The following is a 19960-nucleotide window of genomic DNA, read 5'->3' on the forward strand; positions in this document are numbered from 1 at the left end:
CATTTGTGGAAAAATTAAATGTATATGATTACTAAAACTTGAGATATTATTCACAAAACTGCGTGAAACATGCAAAATTATGACTTTTTATGCTGGATTTGCCTCTAAATCAAAATTCAAAGCGATGACATGTGATTCTTTGGTGAGACGATTGATCGCGTAAATGAATTAAAGTTTCTTGTGTAGAGAGTGATGGGGAAGTAATTGGGATAACATTGAATTAATAACAACATTGGGAAATGCGGCCAATTCCAATGTTAGTCTTGATCTCATATTTCGATTCGACATTCAATTTAGCCGACATAGGCATGCTTTTGAATCATTTGTCAAAATAAATAACCGGCTGCCCAGTAAGAATTGTCAGGCCGATGGACCAATTCGCGTCCGATTCTCCGATAGATCGGTCCTACAACGGGTCGACATTTCGCTCAACCTCGGTCCAATGTCGTGCTCAAATGCAACAAAAATGTCGGAGATGTCGGACCAGGGTTCATTCGCTCCTAGGGGTTCATTCGGCTTCGTGCGTCGCGGGCGAGAGGGAAGTTTAGTTGTGTTTGTTTTGAAGCAAGTCCGGTGCGGCTGGCATGCGGACTTGGTCAAAACAAACACAACCAAACTTCTCCTGCCGCAACGAGATCACGATGGCGGGGTGTGCGATTCAAACCTCATTGTATGCGACGCAGCAACGGCGGTGTGCAGGTTGTTTTGTTTTGATTATTTTGATAGCGCGGTTTAGGATTAGAGCGCTTCATTTATTTTAGGATGGTGCATGATTAATTATTTTTATTCACTATATAAAAATGGATTTACGTAACGCAGATTTCATTGATATTATTCCCGCCGTTACTGAGGTGCACAATAAGCACCATCATTTTAAATCGTTTTAAATCAAGAAAGTGAGCGGTGACATGTACATTTTATTGCAAGAAAATATTCGTAGAGTTCGAAGCAATATATTTGTGAAACATTTAGGGTTTCTTAATACATAATTGATATTATTCACATAATGTAAAACGTGGCGACGGGGCTGTGCAATTTATACCTAGTGGTGTGCGATGTAGTAACGGCGGTGTGCAGGTTGCTTTGTTTTGATTATTTTGATAGCGCAGTATTAGATTAGAGTGCTTCATTTATAGGATGGATCATGATTAATAATTTTTATCTACTACATAAAAATTAAATCCCTTAACGCAGATCTTATTTATATTATTCTCACCGTCCCTGAGGTGCACAATAACCACCATCATTTTAAATCGTTCTAAATCAAAAAAGTAAGCGGTGACATGTACGCTTTATTGCAAGAAAATATTTGTAGAGTTCGAAGCAATATATTTATGAAACATATAGGGTTTCTTAATAATAAAAATTGTGATATCGTTCACATAACGTAAAACGTGGTGGCGGGGCTGTGCGATTCAAACCTCATTGTGTGCGATGCGGCAACGGCGATGTGCAGGTTGCTTTGTTTTGATTATTTTGATAGCGCAGTTTTGGATTAGAGCGCTTAATTTATAGGATGGTGCATGATCAATTATTTTTATCCACTATATAAAAATGGATTTACGTAACGCAGATTTCATTGATATTATTCCCGCCGTTACCGAGGTGCACAATTAGCACCATCATTTTAAATCGTTTTAAATCAAAAAAGTAAGCGGTTACATGTATGTTTTATTGCAAGAAAATATTCGTAGAGTTCGAAGCAATATATTTGTGAAACATTTAGGGTTTCTAAATAATAAAACCTGTGATATCATTCACATAATGTAAAACGTGGCGGCGGGGCTGTGCGATTTATACTTAGCGGTGTACACTTGTACAGGTAGCTTTGTTTTGATTATTTTGATAACGCAGTATTGAATTAACGCGCTTCATTTATACGATGATTCATGATTAATTATTTTTATCTACTATATTAAAATGGAATTAAGTAACGCAGATCTTATTGATATTATTCCCGCCGTTTTTGTGGTGCACAATAATTACTATCATTTTAAATCGTTTTAAATCATAAAAGTAAGCGGTGACATGCACGTTTCGTTGCAAGAAAATATTCGTAGAGTTCGAAGCAATATAGTTGTAAAGCATTAAGGGTTTCTTAATAATTAAAATTGTGATATCATTCACATAACGCAAAACGTGGCAGCAGGGCTGTGTGATTTATACCTCGTGGTGTGCGATGCAGCAACGGCAGTGTGCAGGTTGCTCTGTTTTGATTATTTTGATAACGCAGTATTGGATTAGAGCGCTCCATTAATAGGTTCACCGATGGTTCATGATTAGTTATTTTTATTCACTACATAAAAATGGAATTATGTAACACAGATCTTATTGATATTATTCCTGCCGTTTCTAAGGTATACAACAAGCACCATGATTTTAAATCGTTCTAACTCAAAAACAAGCGGTGACATGTAAATTTTATCACAAGAAAATATTCGTAGAGGTCGAAGCAATAAATTTGTGAAACAGTTAGGGTTTTTTAATAATAAAAATTGTGATATCATTCACATAACGTAAAACATAAATAAAACCTGACATTTTTTTTCGTTCAACCTTCAACGTTCAGCCTATAATTCGAAATTCAAAGCGATGGCATGTGTTTTTTAGATCGATATTCAGACGAGACATTTGAGGAGAAACAACAGGTACCTGATTACTAAAAATTGAGATATTATTCACTACATAAAACATGCGTAATTCGCCTCTAACTCGAAATTCAAAGCGATGACATATAGTGATTTTTCTACATTAAAATGTTCGGTAATGCTAAGGAATGGAATTTGAGAATATCTGACAAATGAAGAAAATATGGAAATATGTATATTGCAAATAATTTAATCTGAAAAATAAAAAGTGATATATCATTCATATAACTGCGTAGACATGACAGACATTTTTAATCACATCAAATCGTTTGATTCGAATGTGCACGCGAAGTGATGTTTTTGAATATCCATATTTCAGGTTTTACCGTTTTTTCAGGTTTTTTTTACCGATTTTTTTACCGATCAGGTTTTTTTCGCATTTTTTCACGAATTTTTTTTTACGCAGATTTTCGAATTAAGGCGGTTTTTTACGCTAATGCGACATGATGCGCATTGTGCATAAGTTAAAAAAATCTAACGTCGCAAGTCATTGTTTTTGGTTTTCAGCTGGAACGGTATAATATATGACAAATAAATGAGTGCCGCACATCTCAGACACATGAAGCTATTTTCATCAAATACGTAACTACAAACATTGTAGTAATCGTGACTGATCTTGCAGATTATTAGACCTAAACTTAAGAATGATAGAAAACACCCCCAAATGGTCATCCCATATCAATTCCAGCTGCCATATTTAATTTTGTAATGGTATTTTCCGGTTTCTGGCGAACAGCTCTTGGTGGTCAAATACAATACAATCTTAGTATTTTCAGACAAGATTATGCTCAGAGGCCAGAAATCATTCCCAATAGCAATTTCGAACTCCAAGATGACGAATCCGGTATCATGTCGTTTTGTTGGGTGTAGACGGAGGGGAACGGGACTAGACTGGGGCATGGATGGATTTTAGGAAAACGTATATAAGGGTCATGCAGGGTATGTCACGGCTCGCCAAGACATCACGAACAGGTACAGCTGGCCGTCTACCTCCGGCCTCAAGGGAAGCTACTGATTTAGACCTGGCGTCACGGTGGACAGGGCATGACCAAACAACGTGCTCTATGTCGTGATAACCTTCACCACAGGCACAGATACCACTTTCCCCGAGCCCAATACGACGGAGATGCGCATCAAATTTATAGTGATTGGACATAAGCCGAGACATCACGCAAATGAAATCTCGACCTACATCCAACCCCTTGAACCACGGGTTCGTCGATACTTCGGGTATAATGGAATGTAACCACCTTCCCAGTTCCCCTCTGGTCCAAGAATTTTACCAACTGATGATCGTATTCTGACGCACAAATGCAAAAAATTCATTAGAAGCAATTGGTCTTTCATGAATTTCACCGTTTGTTGCGCCCACCTTAGCCAAAGAGTCCGCTTTCTCATTGCCCGGTATCGAGCAGTGAGAAGGGACCCACACTAAGGTAATCTGAGAAGATTTTTCGGATAAAGCACTCAGATGTTTCCGTATTTTCCCCAGGAAATACGGAGAGTGCTTAACATCTTTCATCGATCGGAGAGCCTTAATGGAACTGAGACTGTCCGTAAAGATGAAATAATGGTCCGTGGGCATTTTTTCGATAATCCCTAGGGTGTACTGAATTGCAGCTAATTCTGCGACGTAAACAGAAGCAGGATTACCGAGCTTATGGGAGACGGTTAAATTGTTATTGAAGATACCGAAGCCAGTGGACCCATCGATAAGTGATCCGTCAGTGTAGAACATATTGTCACAGATGATGTTTCGATATTTATTAGAAAAAATTTTGGGGATCTGCTCCACGCGTAAATGATCCGGGATTCCACGGGTTTCGTCTATCATGGATGTATCGAAAAACACAGTAGAATCAGAAGTATTCAATAAGTTGACACGATTTGGAATATTCGGAGAAGGATTGATATTTTGGGACATGTGATTGAAATACAATGTCATAAAACGGGTTTGAGAATTAAGTTCGATTAGCCTTTCAAAATTTTCAATCACAGGACGGTTCTTGACCTCACATTTGATTAGAATACGAGAAGACAGGCTCCAGAAGCGGGTTTTCAAAGGTAGAACTCCAGCTAAGACCTCCAAACTCATCGTATGGGTCGATTGCATGCAACCTAAAGCGATACGCAAACAACGATATTGTATTCGCTCCAGTTTGATCAAATGTGTGTTTGCTGCGGAGCGGAAGCAGAAACACCCGTACTCAATAACAGACAATATCGTTGTTTGGTAAAGTCTTATAAGGTCTCCTGGATGGGCTCCCCACCATTGTCCGGTTATTGTGCGAAGAAAATTCACTCTTTGTTGTCATTTTTGCATCAGATACCTCACGTGGCAACCCCAGGTGCCTTTAGAGTCGAACCAGACACCAAGATATTTGTGTACCAAAACCTGAGAAATCGTTTTACCCATTAATTGTGTTTGAAGCTGAGCAGGTTCATGCTTTCTTGAAAAAACTACTATCTCAGTCTTCTCCGGAGAGGATTCGATACCTAGCTGTAAAGCCCAAGCGGACAAATTGTCCAAGGTATCTTGCAATGGTCCTTGCAAATCGGCAGCTTTGGCTCCTGTAACAGAGATTACACTGTCGTCTGCAAGTTGTCTTATCGTGCATGAATTTGCCAGACATTCGTCGATGTCATTTACATAACAATTGTAAAGAAGGGGGCTTAAACATGAGCCCTGGGGAAGACCCATGTAGCTAATTCGAAAAGTTGCCAAATCGCCATGCGTAAAATGCATATGCTTTTCGGACAACAAATTGTGCAAAAAATTGTTCAAAATTGGAGAAAATCCTTGTCGGTGAAGTTTACCCGAAAGAATGTCAATAGAAACGGAATCAAAAGCCCCCTTAATGTCCAAGAACGCAGACGCCATTTGTTCTTTGCGAGCATACGCCAGCTGAATATCTGTTGAAAGCAACGCAAGACAATCATTCGTCCCTTTGGCACGACGGAAGCCAAACTGAGTATCTGATAGTAGACCATTTGATTCGACCCAATGGTCTAAACGACGGAGTATCATTTTTTCCATCAATTTCCGGATACAGGATAGCATTGCAATCGGCCTATAAGAGTTGTGATCAGAAGCTGGTTTCCCTGGTTTTTGGATGGCGATCACCTTCACTTGCCTCCAATCCTGCGGTACAATGTTTTGCTCCAGGAACTTATTGAACAAGTTCAACAAGCGCCTCTTGGCATTGCCGGGTAGATTCTTCAACAAGTTGAATTTGATTCTATCTAACCCAGGCGCGTTATTGTTACAGGACAGGAGGGCAACTGAAAATTCTGTTATCGTAACAGGTGATTATATCGCGTCGTGGCCCGGAGACGCATCGCGAACAAAGTTTTGCGCAGGAACACAGTCCGGACATACTTTCCTGGCAAAATCAAATATCCACCGACTTGAAGACTCCTCGCTTTCGTTGACCGTTACGCGATTCCGCATTTTTCGGGCTGTGTTCCAAAGAGTGCTCATCGATGTCTCTCTCGACGTCTCGTTCACGAACCGACGCCAATATCCACGTTTCTTTGCTTTAGCCAGGCTTTTAGGCTTGGTATTAAGCTCCGAGTACCGTATATAGTCGCCGGGTATACCTCCCTTCTGGAAGGCCAAAAACGCGTCGGATCTTTGCGTGTAGACATCGGAGCACTCTTTGTCCCACCACGGAGTTGGAGGCCGCTTTTTGATCGTAACGCCGGGATATTTCTTCGTTTGGGCTTGCAACGCGGTGTCGAGAATCAAGCCCGCGAGGAGGTTGTATTCTTTAAGTGGTGGATGATGTTGAATCGACTCGACCGCTTTTGAAATCATTTCCTCGTATAACTTCCAATCGATATTCCGTGTGAGGTCATACGGAATGTCAATTGGTCGCATGCGAGTTGAACCGTTAGTAATTGAAATAAGAATAGGCAGATGGTCGCTACCGTGAGGATCGAGGATTACCTTCCATGTGCAATCCAACCGTAGCGACGTCGAACATAAGGATAGATCCAAAGCGCTTGGGCGCGCTGGAGGTTTCGGGATACGTGTCATTTCACCGTTGTTCAAAATTGTCATGTCGAAGTCATCGCAAAGGTTATAGATTAAAGAGGAGCGGTTATCATTGTAGGGGGAACCCCAAGCCACACCATGAGAGTTGAAGTCTCCCAAAATCAAACGTGGCGAGGGAAGAAGTTCTATTAAATCAAAGAGCAACCGTTGCCCAACCTGTGATCTGGGAGGAATATATATTGAGGCAATACAAAGCTCTTTACCTTGTATTGTCATTTGACATGCGACAACTTCGATGCCTGGAATCGAGGGGAGGTTAATACGATAGAAAGAATAGCACTTTTTAATCCCTAAAAGTACTCCTCCATATGGGGTGTCTCGATCAAGGCGAATAATATTAAAATCATGGAAGTTGAGATCAATATTTGAAGTAAGCCAAGTTTCACAAAGGGAAAATGCATCGCATTTGTTTTTATTTATCAAAACTTTAAACGAATCAATTTTTGGTAAAATACTCCAACAATTCCACTGTAAGACAGAGATAGAATCCTTCAGATTAGCAGATGAATTAGGCATCAAAGGATACGATCGCTGCAAGGAGGGACCATTGAGCAGTCAACTGCTTCAAAAGTGTTCTAACTGTTGGGAGGAATGCTGTAAGAAAAACTTTTATTGGATCGGGTACATTAAAAGTTTCAAAAATCCAGTCCACAATGTCAGAAAATTTCACCAGTCCAGCATTTGATTTTTCAACTGGATGTGCAAAAGGAACAACTGGGGTTTTAGATGTTCCAGGAAGTGCTGGGAACTCCTTCTGGGACTTTAAATTTGCAAGCCCAGGAGGAGTTTGCTTCGGTTTTTCCGCAGCACTTTTGGGTTTGTTTGTACCATTCATTTCACTTTGGGAAATCTTTGGACCTTTTCGGGGAAGTTTAGGAGAGAAAATATTTTTCCGCACATGTCGAGAGCTCATGCAGATTTTCCCCGCAGTGAATACACTTTTCAGCGTTAACACTGCAAGAATCTTCCGCATGAGACTCCCCACACTTGCCACAACGTGCCTTATTGCAGCAGTAGGCGGCTGTATGGCCTAACTGCTTGCAATTCAGGCAGTTCATGACGCGGGGTACGTAGAGCCTCACAGGGAGACGAACCCGGAGGATCGAGATGTGGCTTGGTAGTGCAGACCCGGCGAACGTAACTCGAAACGAGTCTGAAGAAGTGTAAACTTTTTTACCACCGACGAGCGATACCGACCGCAATTGCTTGCAGTCGAGCACCTTCACATCGGGACATGTGCTGTTCTTGAAGCACCCTTTAGCACTTTTCAATATACACTCCACGGAAAGACTCGAATCGGTCACGACACCGTCGATCTCCACATCTCTAGCGGGTACATAGACACGATATTCCCGTGTAAAGAGCTCGGAGCAAGCTATATCTTTGGCCTCTTTAAGGTCATTGACCACGACACGGAGCTTGTTCGGCCTGATTTTAGAAATCTCAGTCACAGCTTTATAGTGTGACGTCAGGTCTTCCGAAATCTGTAATATGTTCAATGATTTCGATTTCGGCCCTGCTTTAGGCCTGAGGTAAACTGCCACTAGAAGCGTCGATCGGTCTGGATACAACCTGACACGTGAGGGAGCTGAAGAATTAACAGTAGAAGGAGGGGCAGGAGGGACAGGGTCGGGGGGACTCGAGGATGGAGGTGCGGGAGGTGGGGGATCTACATCCATCGCGCTTAAACTAGCGCGCCGATGGGACAGACAAGAAGCACGTACCTTCCTTTCCTTTTTTCCTTCGTGTTGGATAAACGTCCACAGGAGTACACTGCACTCACCACCAATTCGTTCGACAGCAGGCAGCTACAAAGCGACACAGTTACACAAAGGCACTTGACCTTGAATGCGAAACAGCAATCTAAACAAAAGACACCGGGCCCGGTCAAAGAATGCCAGCACTTGTGCACACGTTTTGAATTTTATCGGAGCGAATTCGAAACACAACCGATGCTGCTGCGTGTTCGGCACAGAATGAAAAGTGGAACCCTTGTTACAGTTCACTAGCTTCTAACTGTTTTTTTTTTTTGCTTACCAGCTTTGGATCGTTACTTGGGTCTCCTGTAAAAACTCAATCGGGCGAACTTTCAACCCACCTATACCATTACCATCACTGAGCGAAATTCACAAAACGTATACTATGGAGCGTAAGCAAGTCCAAAGGACAATTGATTTAACAAAGAACAGCTTGAAAATTACGAGACCATACAAAATTTTTATTAAAATTACTTTTAGCGGGAAGGAAGAGTTAGTAGGGACTCAATTTACTTGCGCATATTTTTGCACGTTTAAACGTCCGTCGGGCACTCCGCTCACGAGGAGGGGGGGGGGGGGTTAGATGCTGGTTGGGTGGCTGCTTTGCTTCCTTGGAGATGCGGTGGTTTCGCTGGTCGGATTCAGTCTTCTGGCCAGCTGGGCGTTGTAGTATCAGACAAGGCGGCCTCGGTGGTCACCGGTGGGGCGTCACAAGGGTAGCACCGGCTTGTTGATCGATGGACAATCGGCTGGTGGGTAACCCCGAAGGTGTCACTGTTGCACTATGGATGGCTTTAACTGGCTTCAACTCGCCTTTCACTACGGCCGCGGCTTTCAACGCCGCGCAAAAACTAGCGTAATTTTTCTAGAACAATTTAATAATTTGACCTAATCTACGACTTGTTTTCACTAAAATTTAAATTTTATATGCATGCAAGATACAACAAAATTGTTCAAATAAATAATTAATATAAACAAACAATCGAATTAATTTATATACAACAAATAAGCAAAATGGCACCAAACGAGGCCATTAAACAAAACTCAAATATAACGATGGAGTATGTATATGCCTAATTTTTGCTTAGACATTTACTGACAATTATTTATACGTGTAAACAAACAACAGGCATCGTCAAACACAAATTGTGAACCTGGCACTGCGGTTTGCTAACACTAAAATAATCTAAACATATAAAAATGCAGCTCTGTCTGTCTGTCTGTCTGATTCATATAGGCTTGGAAACTACCGAACCGATCGGCGTGAAATCTACTATATAAAAATGGAATTCCGTAACGCTTGATCTTATTGATATTATTCCCTCAGTCTCTGTGGTGTACAGTAATCATCATCATTTTGAATCGTTCTAAATCAAAAATAATAAGCGGTGACATGTAGGTTTTTTAACATGAAAATGTTCGCTGTATTCAGGAAAGACATTAGTTATAAAAAATAGTTATCTAATTACTAAAACTTGAGATATTATTCACAAAACTACATAAAACATGCAAAATTATGACTTTCTGTGCTAAAATTGCCTCTAAATCAAAATTCAAAGCGATGACATATGATTCTTTTTTCACTAAAATGTTTGTTAATGTTCAGGGAAGACATTCGAGGAAAAATAATTAGTATCCGATCACTAAAACTTAAGATATTATTCACAAAACTACGTAAAACATGCAAAATTATGACTTTTTATACTTAATTCGTCTCCAAATCAAAATTCAAAGCGATGACATGTGATTCTTTTTTCATTAAAATGTTCGTTGATATTTAAGAAAGATATTTGAGAAAAAATAATAGGTATCTAATCACTAAAACTTGAGATATTATTCGCGAAACTACGTAAAACACGCAAAATTATGACTTTCTGTGCTATATTTGCCTCTAAATCAAAATTCAAAGCGTTGACATATGATTTTTTATACTGAAATGTTTGTTAACGTTCAGAAAAGACATGTGAGGAAAAATAATTAGTATCTGGTTACTAAAACTTGAGATTTTATTCACAAAACTACGTAAAACAAGCAAAAATATGCTGAATTTGCCTCTAAATCAAAATTTCAAGCGATGACATGTGATTTTTTTTACATTAAAATGTTTGTAAACGTTCAGGAAAGACATTTGAAGGAAAGTAACAAGTATCTGTTTATTTAAACTTGAGATTTTATTCACAAAACTACGTAAAACTTGCAAAATTATGACTTTTTATGCTGAATTTGCCTCTAAAACAAAATTTAAAGCCATGACATGTGATTCTTTTTTCATTAAAACGTTTTTTAATGTTCAGGAAAGACATTTGAGGAAAAATAAATAGTATATGATTACTAATACTTGAGATATTATTCACAAAACTACGTGAAACATGCAAAATTATGACTTTTTATGCTGAATTTGCCTCTAAATCAAAATTTGAAGCGATGACATGTGATTTTTTTTTTACATTAAAATGTTTGTTAACGTTCAGGAAAGACATTTGAAGAAAAGTAACAAGTATCTGTTTACTAAAACTTGAGATTTTATTCACTTTTATTCACATTTTAAAACTTAAGATATTATTCACGAAACTACCGAAAACACGCAAAATTATGGCTTTCTGTGCTAAATTTGCCTCTAAATCAAAATTCAAAGCGTTGACATATGATTTTTTTTCACTAAAATGTTTGTTAACGTTCAGGAAAGACATTTGTGGAAAAATTAAATGTATATGATTACTAAAACTTGAGATATTATTCACAAAACTGCGTGAAACATGCAAAATTATGACTTTTTATGCTGGATTTGCCTCTAAATCAAAATTCAAAGCGATGACATGTGATTCTTTGGTGAGACGATTGATCGCGTAAATGAATTAAAGTATCTTGTGTAGAGAGTGATGGGGAAGTAATTGGGATAACATTGAATTAATAACAACATTGGGAAATGCGGCCAATTCCAATGTTAGTCTTGATCTCATATTTCGATTCGACATTCAATTTAGCCGACATAGGCATGCTTTTGAATCATTTGTCAAAATAAATAACCGGCTGCCCAGTAAGAATTGTCAGGCCGATGGACCAATTCGCGTCCGATTCTCCGATAGATCGGTCCTACAACGGGTCGACATTTCGCTCAACCTCGGTCCAATGTCGTGCTCAAATGCAACAAAAATGTCGGAGATGTCGGACCAGGGTTCATTCGCTCCTAGGGGTTCATTCGGCTTCGTGCGTCGCGGGCGAGAGGGAAGTTTAGTTGTGTTTGTTTTGAAGCAAGTCCGGTGCGGCTGGCATGCGGACTTGGTCAAAACAAACACAACCAAACTTCTCCTGCCGCAACGAGATCACGATGGCGGGGTGTGCGATTCAAACCTCATTGTATGCGACGCAGCAACGGCGGTGTGCAGGTTGTTTTGTTTTGATTATTTTGATAGCGCGGTTTAGGATTAGAGCGCTTCATTTATTTTAGGATGGTGCATGATTAATTATTTTTATTCACTATATAAAAATGGATTTACGTAACGCAGATTTCATTGATATTATTCCCGCCGTTACTGAGGTGCACAATAAGCACCATCATTTTAAATCGTTTTAAATCAAGAAAGTGAGCGGTGACATGTACATTTTATTGCAAGAAAATATTCGTAGAGTTCGAAGCAATATATTTGTGAAACATTTAGGGTTTCTTAATACATAATTGATATTATTCACATAATGTAAAACGTGGCGACGGGGCTGTGCAATTTATACCTAGTGGTGTGCGATGTAGTAACGGCGGTGTGCAGGTTGCTTTGTTTTGATTATTTTGATAGCGCAGTATTAGATTAGAGTGCTTCATTTATAGGATGGATCATGATTAATAATTTTTATCTACTACATAAAAATTAAATCCCTTAACGCAGATCTTATTTATATTATTCTCACCGTCCCTGAGGTGCACAATAACCACCATCATTTTAAATCGTTCTAAATCAAAAAAGTAAGCGGTGACATGTACGCTTTATTGCAAGAAAATATTTGTAGAGTTCGAAGCAATATATTTATGAAACATATAGGGTTTCTTAATAATAAAAATTGTGATATCGTTCACATAACGTAAAACGTGGTGGCGGGGCTGTGCGATTCAAACCTCATTGTGTGCGATGCGGCAACGGCGATGTGCAGGTTGCTTTGTTTTGATTATTTTGATTGCGCAGTTTTGGATTAGAGCGCTTAATTTATAGGATGGTGCATGATCAATTATTTTTATCCACTATATAAAAATGGATTTACGTAACGCAGATTTCATTGATATTATTCCCGCCGTTACCGAGGTGCACAATTAGCACCATCATTTTAAATCGTTTTAAATCAAAAAAGTAAGCGGTTACATGTATGTTTTATTGCAAGAAAATATTCGTAGAGTTCGAAGCAATATATTTGTGAAACATTTAGGGTTTCTAAATAATAAAACCTGTGATATCATTCACATAATGTAAAACGTGGCGGCGGGGCTGTGCGATTTATACTTAGCGGTGTACACTTGTACAGGTAGCTTTGTTTTGATTATTTTGATAACGCAGTATTGAATTAACGCGCTTCATTTATACGATGATTCATGATTAATTATTTTTATCTACTATATTAAAATGGAATTAAGTAACGCAGATCTTATTGATATTATTCCCGCCGTTTTTGTGGTGCACAATAATTACTATCATTTTAAATCGTTTTAAATCATAAAAGTAAGCGGTGACATGCACGTTTCGTTGCAAGAAAATATTCGTAGAGTTCGAAGCAATATAGTTGTAAAGCATTAAGGGTTTCTTAATAATTAAAATTGTGATATCATTCACATAACGCAAAACGTGGCAGCAGGGCTGTGTGATTTATACCTCGTGGTGTGCGATGCAGCAACGGCAGTGTGCAGGTTGCTCTGTTTTGATTATTTTGACAACGCAGTATTGGATTAGAGCGCTCCATTAATAGGTTCACCGATGGTTCATGATTAGTTATTTTTATTCACTACATAAAAATGGAATTATGTAACACAGATCTTATTGATATTATTCCCGCCGTTTCTAAGGTATACAACAAGCACCATGATTTTAAATCGTTCTAACTCAAAAACAAGCGGTGACATGTAAATTTTATCACAAGAAAATATTCGTAGAGGTCGAAGCAATAAATTTGTGAAACAGTTAGGGTTTTTTAATAATAAAAATTGTGATATCATTCACATAACGTAAAACATAAATAAAACCTGACATTTTTTTTCGTTCAACCTTCAACGTTCAGCCTATAATTCGAAATTCAAAGCGATGGCATGTGTTTTTTAGATCGATATTCAGACGAGACATTTGAGGAGAAACAACAGGTACCTGATTACTAAAAATTGAGATATTATTCACTACATAAAACATGCGTAATTCGCCTCTAACTCGAAATTCAAAGCGATGACATATAGTGATTTTTCTACATTAAAATGTTCGGTAATGCTAAGGAATGGAATTTGAGAATATCTGACAAATGAAGAAAATATGGAAATATGTATATTGCAAATAATTTAATCTGAAAAATAAAAAGTGATATATCATTCATATAACTGCGTAGACATGACAGACATTTTTAATCACATCAAATCGTTTGATTCGAATGTGCACGCGAAGTGATGTTTTTGAATATCCATATTTCAGGTTTTACCGTTTTTTCAGGTTTTTTTTACCGATTTTTTTACCGATCAGGTTTTTTTCGCATTTTTTCACGAATTTTTTTTTACGCAGATTTTCGAATTAAGGCGGTTTTTTACGCTAATGCGACATGATGCGCATTGTGCATAAGTTAAAAAAATCTAACGTCGCAAGTCATTGTTTTTGGTTTTCAGCTGGAACGGTATAATATATGACAAATAAATGAGTGCCGCACATCTCAGACACATGAAGCTATTTTCATCAAATACGTAACTACAAACATTGTAGTAATCGTGACTGATCTTGCAGATTATTAGACCTAAACTTAAGAATGATAGAAAACACCCCCAAATGGTCATCCCATATCAATTCCAGCTGCCATATTTAATTTTGTAATGGTATTTTCCGGTTTCTGGCGAACAGCTCTTGGTGGTCAAATACAATACAATCTTAGTATTTTCAGACAAGATTATGCTCAGAGGCCAGAAATCATTCCCAATAGCAATTTCGAACTCCAAGATGACGAATCCGGTATCATGTCGTTTTGTTGGGTGTAGACGGAGGGGAACGGGACTAGACTGGGGCATGGATGGATTTTAGGAAAACGTATATAAGGGTCATGCAGGGTATGTCACGGCTCGCCAAGACATCACGAACAGGTACAGCTGGCCGTCTACCTCCGGCCTCAAGGGAAGCTACTGATTTAGACCTGGCGTCACGGTGGACAGGGCATGACCAAACAACGTGCTCTATGTCGTGATAACCTTCACCACAGGCACAGATACCACTTTCCCCGAGCCCAATACGACGGAGATGCGCATCAAATTTATAGTGATTGGACATAAGCCGAGACATCACGCAAATGAAATCTCGACCTACATCCAACCCCTTGAACCACGGGTTCGTCGATACTTCGGGTATAATGGAATGTAACCACCTTCCCAGTTCCCCTCTGGTCCAAGAATTTTACCAACTGATGATCGTATTCTGACGCACAAATGCAAAAAATTCATTAGAAGCAATTGGTCTTTCATGAATTTCACCGTTTGTTGCGCCCACCTTAGCCAAAGAGTCCGCTTTCTCATTGCCCGGTATCGAGCAGTGAGAAGGGACCCACACTAAGGTAATCTGAGAAGATTTTTCGGATAAAGCACTCAGATGTTTCCGTATTTTCCCCAGGAAATACGGAGAGTGCTTAACATCTTTCATCGATCGGAGAGCCTTAATGGAACTGAGACTGTCCGTAAAGATGAAATAATGGTCCGTGGGCATTTTTTCGATAATCCCTAGGGTGTACTGAATTGCAGCTAATTCTGCGACGTAAACAGAAGCAGGATTATCGAGCTTATGGGAGACGGTTAAATTGTTATTGAAGATACCGAAGCCAGTGGACCCATCGATAAGTGATCCGTCAGTGTAGAACATATTGTCACAGATGATGTTTCGATATTTATTAGAAAAAATTTTGGGGATCTGCTCCACGCGTAAATGATCCGGGATTCCACGGGTTTCGTCTATCATGGATGTATCGAAAAACACAGTAGAATCAGAAGTATTCAATAAGTTGACACGATTTGGAATATTCGGAGAAGGATTGATATTTTGGGACATGTGATTGAAATACAATGTCATAAAACGGGTTTGAGAATTAAGTTCGATTAGCCTTTCAAAATTTTCAATCACAGGACGGTTCTTGACCTCACATTTGATTAGAATACGAGAAGACAGGCTCCAGAAGCGGGTTTTCAAAGGTAGAACTCCAGCTAAGACCTCCAAACTCATCGTATGGGTCGATTGCATGCAACCTAAAGCGATACGCAAACAACGATATTGTATTCGCTCCAGTTTGATCAAATGTGTGTTTGCTGCGGAGCGGAAGCAGAAACACCCGTACTCAATAACAGACAATATCGTTGTTTGGTAAAGTCTTATAAGGTCTCCTGGATGGGCTCCCCACCATTGTCCGGTTATTGTGCGAAGAAAATTCACTCTTTGTTGTCATTTTTGCATCAGATACCTCACGTGGCAACCCCAGGTGCCTTTAGAGTCGAACCAGACACCAAGATATTTGTGTACCAAAACCTGAGAAATCGTTTTACCCATTAATTGTGTTTGAAGCTGAGCAGGTTCATGCTTTCTTGAAAAAACTACTATCTCAGTCTTCTCCGGAGAGGATTCGATACCTAGCTGTAAAGCCCAAGCGGACAAATTGTCCAAGGTATCTTGCAATGGTCCTTGCAAATCGGCAGCTTTGGCTCATGTAACAGAGATTACACTGTCGTCTGCAAGTTGTCTTATCGTGCATGAATTTGCCAGACATTCGTCGATGTCATTTACATAAAAATTGTAAAGAAGGGGGCTTAAACATGAGCCCTGGGGAAGACCCATGTAGCTAATTCGAAAAGTTGCCAAATCGCCATGCGTAAAATGCATATGCTTTTCGGACAACAAATTGTGCAAAAAATTGTTCAAAGTTGGAGAAAATCCTTGTCGGTGAAGTTTACCCGAAAGAATGTCAATAGAAACGGAATCAAAAGCCCCCTTAATGTCCAAGAACGCAGACGCCATTTGTTCTTTGCGAGCATACCCCAGCTGAATATCTGTTGAAAGCAACGCAAGACAATCATTCGTCCCTTTGGCACGACGGAAGCCAAACTGAGTATCTGATAGTAGACCATTTGATTCGACCCAATGGTCTAAACGACGGAATATCATTTTTTCCATCAATTTCCGGATACAGGATAGCATTGCAATCGGCCTATAAGAGTTGTGATCAGAAGCTGGTTTCCCTGGTTTTTGGATGGCGATCACCTTCACTTGCCTCCAATCCTGCGGTACAATGTTTTGCTCCAGGAACTTATTGAACAAGTTCAACAAGCGCCTCTTGGCATTGCCGGGTAGATTCTTCAACAAGTTGAATTTGATTCTATCTAACCCAGGCGCGTTATTGTTACAGGACAGGAGGGCAACTGAAAATTCTGTTATCGTAACAGGTGATTATATCGCGTCGTGGCCCGGAGACGCATCGCGAACAAAGTTTTGCACAGGAACACAGTCCGGACATACTTTCCTGGCAAAATCAAATATCCACCGACTTGAAGACTCCTCGCTTTCGTTGACCGTTACGCGATTCCGCATTTTTCGGGCTGTGTTCCAAAGAGTGCTCATCGATGTCTCTCTCGACGTCTCGTTCACGAACCGACGCCAATATCCACGTTTCTTTGCTTTAGCCAGGCTTTTAGGCTTGGTATTAAGCTCCGAGTACCGTATATAGTCGTCGGGTATACCTCCCTTCTGGAAGGCCAAAAACGCGTCGGATCTTTGCGTGTAGACATCGGAGCACTCTTTGTCCCACCACGGAGTTGGAGGCCGCTTTTTGATCGTAACGCCGGGATATTTCTTCGTTTGGGCTTGCAACGCGGTGTCGAGAATCAAGCCCGCGAGGAGGTTGTATTCTTCAAGTGGTGGATGATGTTGAATCGACTCGACCGCTTTTGAAATCATTTCCTCGTATAACTTCCAATCGATATTCCGTGTGAGGTCATACGGAATGTCAATTGGTCGCATGCGAGTTGAACCGTTAGTAATTGAAATAAGAATAGGCAGATGGTCGCTACCGTGAGGATCGAGGATTACCTTCCATGTGCAATCCAACCGTAGCGACGTCGAACATAAGGATAGATCCAAAGCGCTTGGGCGCGCTGGAGGTTTCGGGATACGTGTCATTTCACCGTTGTTCAAAATTGTCATGTCGAAGTCATCGCAAAGGTTATAGATTAAAGAGGAGCGGTTATCATTGTAGGGGGAACCCCAAGCCACACCATGAGAGTTGAAGTCTCCCAAAATCAAACGTGGCGAGGGAAGAAGTTCTATTAAATCAAAGAGCAACCGTTGCCCAACCTGTGATCTGGGAGGAATATATATTGAGGCAATACAAAGCTCTTTACCTTGTATTGTCATTTGACATGCGACAACTTCGATGCCTGGAATCGAGGGGAGGTTAATACGATAGAAAGAATAGCACTTTTTAATCCCTAAAAGTACTCCTCCATATGGGGTGTCTCGATCAAGGCGAATAATATTAAAATCATGGAAGTTGAGATCAATATTTGAAGTAAGCCAAGTTTCACAAAGGGAAAATGCATCGCATTTGTTTTTATTTATCAAAACTTTAAACGAATCAATTTTTGGTAAAATACTCCAACAATTCCACTGTAAGACAGAGATAGAATCCTTCAGATTAGCAGATGAATTAGGCATCAAAGGATACGATCGCTGCAAGGAGGGACCATTGAGCAGTCAACTGCTTCAAAAGTGTTCTAACTGTTGGGAGGAATGCTGTAAGAAAAACTTTTATTGGATCGGGTACATTAAAAGTTTCAAAAATCCAGTCCACAATGTCAGAAAATTTCACCAGTCCAGCATTTGATTTTTCAACTGGATGTGCAAAAGGAACAACTGGGGTTTTAGATGTTCCAGGAAGTGCTGGGAACTCCTTCTGGGACTTTAAATTTGCAAGCCCAGGAGGAGTTTGCTTCGGTTTTTCCGCAGCACTTTTGGGTTTGTTTGTACCATTCATTTCACTTTGGGAAATCTTTGGACCTTTTCGGGGAAGTTTAGGAGAGAAAATATTTTTCCGCACATGTCGAGAGCTCATGCAGATTTTCCCCGCAGTGAATACACTTTTCAGCGTTAACACTGCAAGAATCTTCCGCATGAGACTCCCCACACTTGCCACAACGTGCCTTATTGCAGCAGTAGGCGGCTGTATGGCCTAACTGCTTGCAATTCAGGCAGTTCATGACGCGGGGTACGTAGAGCCTCACAGGGAGACGAACCCGGAGGATCGAGATGTGGCTTGGTAGTGCAGACCCGGCGAACGTAACTCGAAACGAGTCTGAAGAAGTGTAAACTTTTTTACCACCGACGAGCGATACCGACCGCAATTGCTTGCAGTCGAGCACCTTCACATCGGGACATGTGCTGTTCTTGAAGCACCCTTTAGCACTTTTCAATATACACTCCACGGAAAGACTCGAATCGGTCACGACACCGTCGATCTCCACATCTCTAGCGGGTACATAGACACGATATTCCCGTGTAAAGAGCTCGGAGCAAGCTATATCTTTGGCCTCTTTAAGGTCATTGACCACGACACGGAGCTTGTTCGGCCTGATTTTAGAAATCTCAGTCACAGCTTTATAGTGTGACGTCAGGTCTTCCGAAATCTGTAATATGTTCAATGATTTCGATTTCGGCCCTGCTTTAGGCCTGAGGTAAACTGCCACTAGAAGCGTCGATCGGTCTGGATACAACCTGACACGTGAGGGAGCTGAAGAATTAACAGTAGAAGGAGGGGCAGGAGGGACAGGGTCGGGGGGACTCGAGGATGGAGGTGCGGGAGGTGGGGGATCTACATCCATCGCGCTTAAACTAGCGCGCCGATGGGACAGACAAGAAGCACGTACCTTCCTTTCCTTTTTTCCTTCGTGTTGGATAAACGTCCACAGGAGTACACTGCACTCACCACCAATTCGTTCGACAGCAGGCAGCTACAAAGCGACACAGTTACACAAAGGCACTTGACCTTGAATGCGAAACAGCAATCTAAACAAAAGACACCGGGCCCGGTCAAAGAATGCCAGCACTTGTGCACACGTTTTGAATTTTATCGGAGCGAATTCGAAACACAACCGATGCTGCTGCGTGTTCGGCACAGAATGAAAAGTGGAACCCTTGTTACAGTTCACTAGCTTCTAACTGTTTTTTTTTTTGCTTACCAGCTTTGGATCGTTACTTGGGTCTCCTGTAAAAACTCAATCGGGCGAACTTTCAACCCACCTATACCAT

General features: G+C 40.4%; 1 protein-coding gene across 13 annotated transcripts in view; it reads right to left on the reverse strand.

The window, feature by feature from the left end:
- Positions 1 to 19960, reverse strand: part of LOC129732246 (neuroligin-4, X-linked) — a 492846-nt gene that overhangs the window by 21174 nt on the left and 451712 nt on the right. The window lies entirely within an intron of this gene.

This window comes from Wyeomyia smithii, chromosome 3 (genome assembly GCF_029784165.1).
Source record: "Wyeomyia smithii strain HCP4-BCI-WySm-NY-G18 chromosome 3, ASM2978416v1, whole genome shotgun sequence".
NCBI lineage: Eukaryota > Metazoa > Arthropoda > Insecta > Diptera > Culicidae > Wyeomyia > Wyeomyia smithii.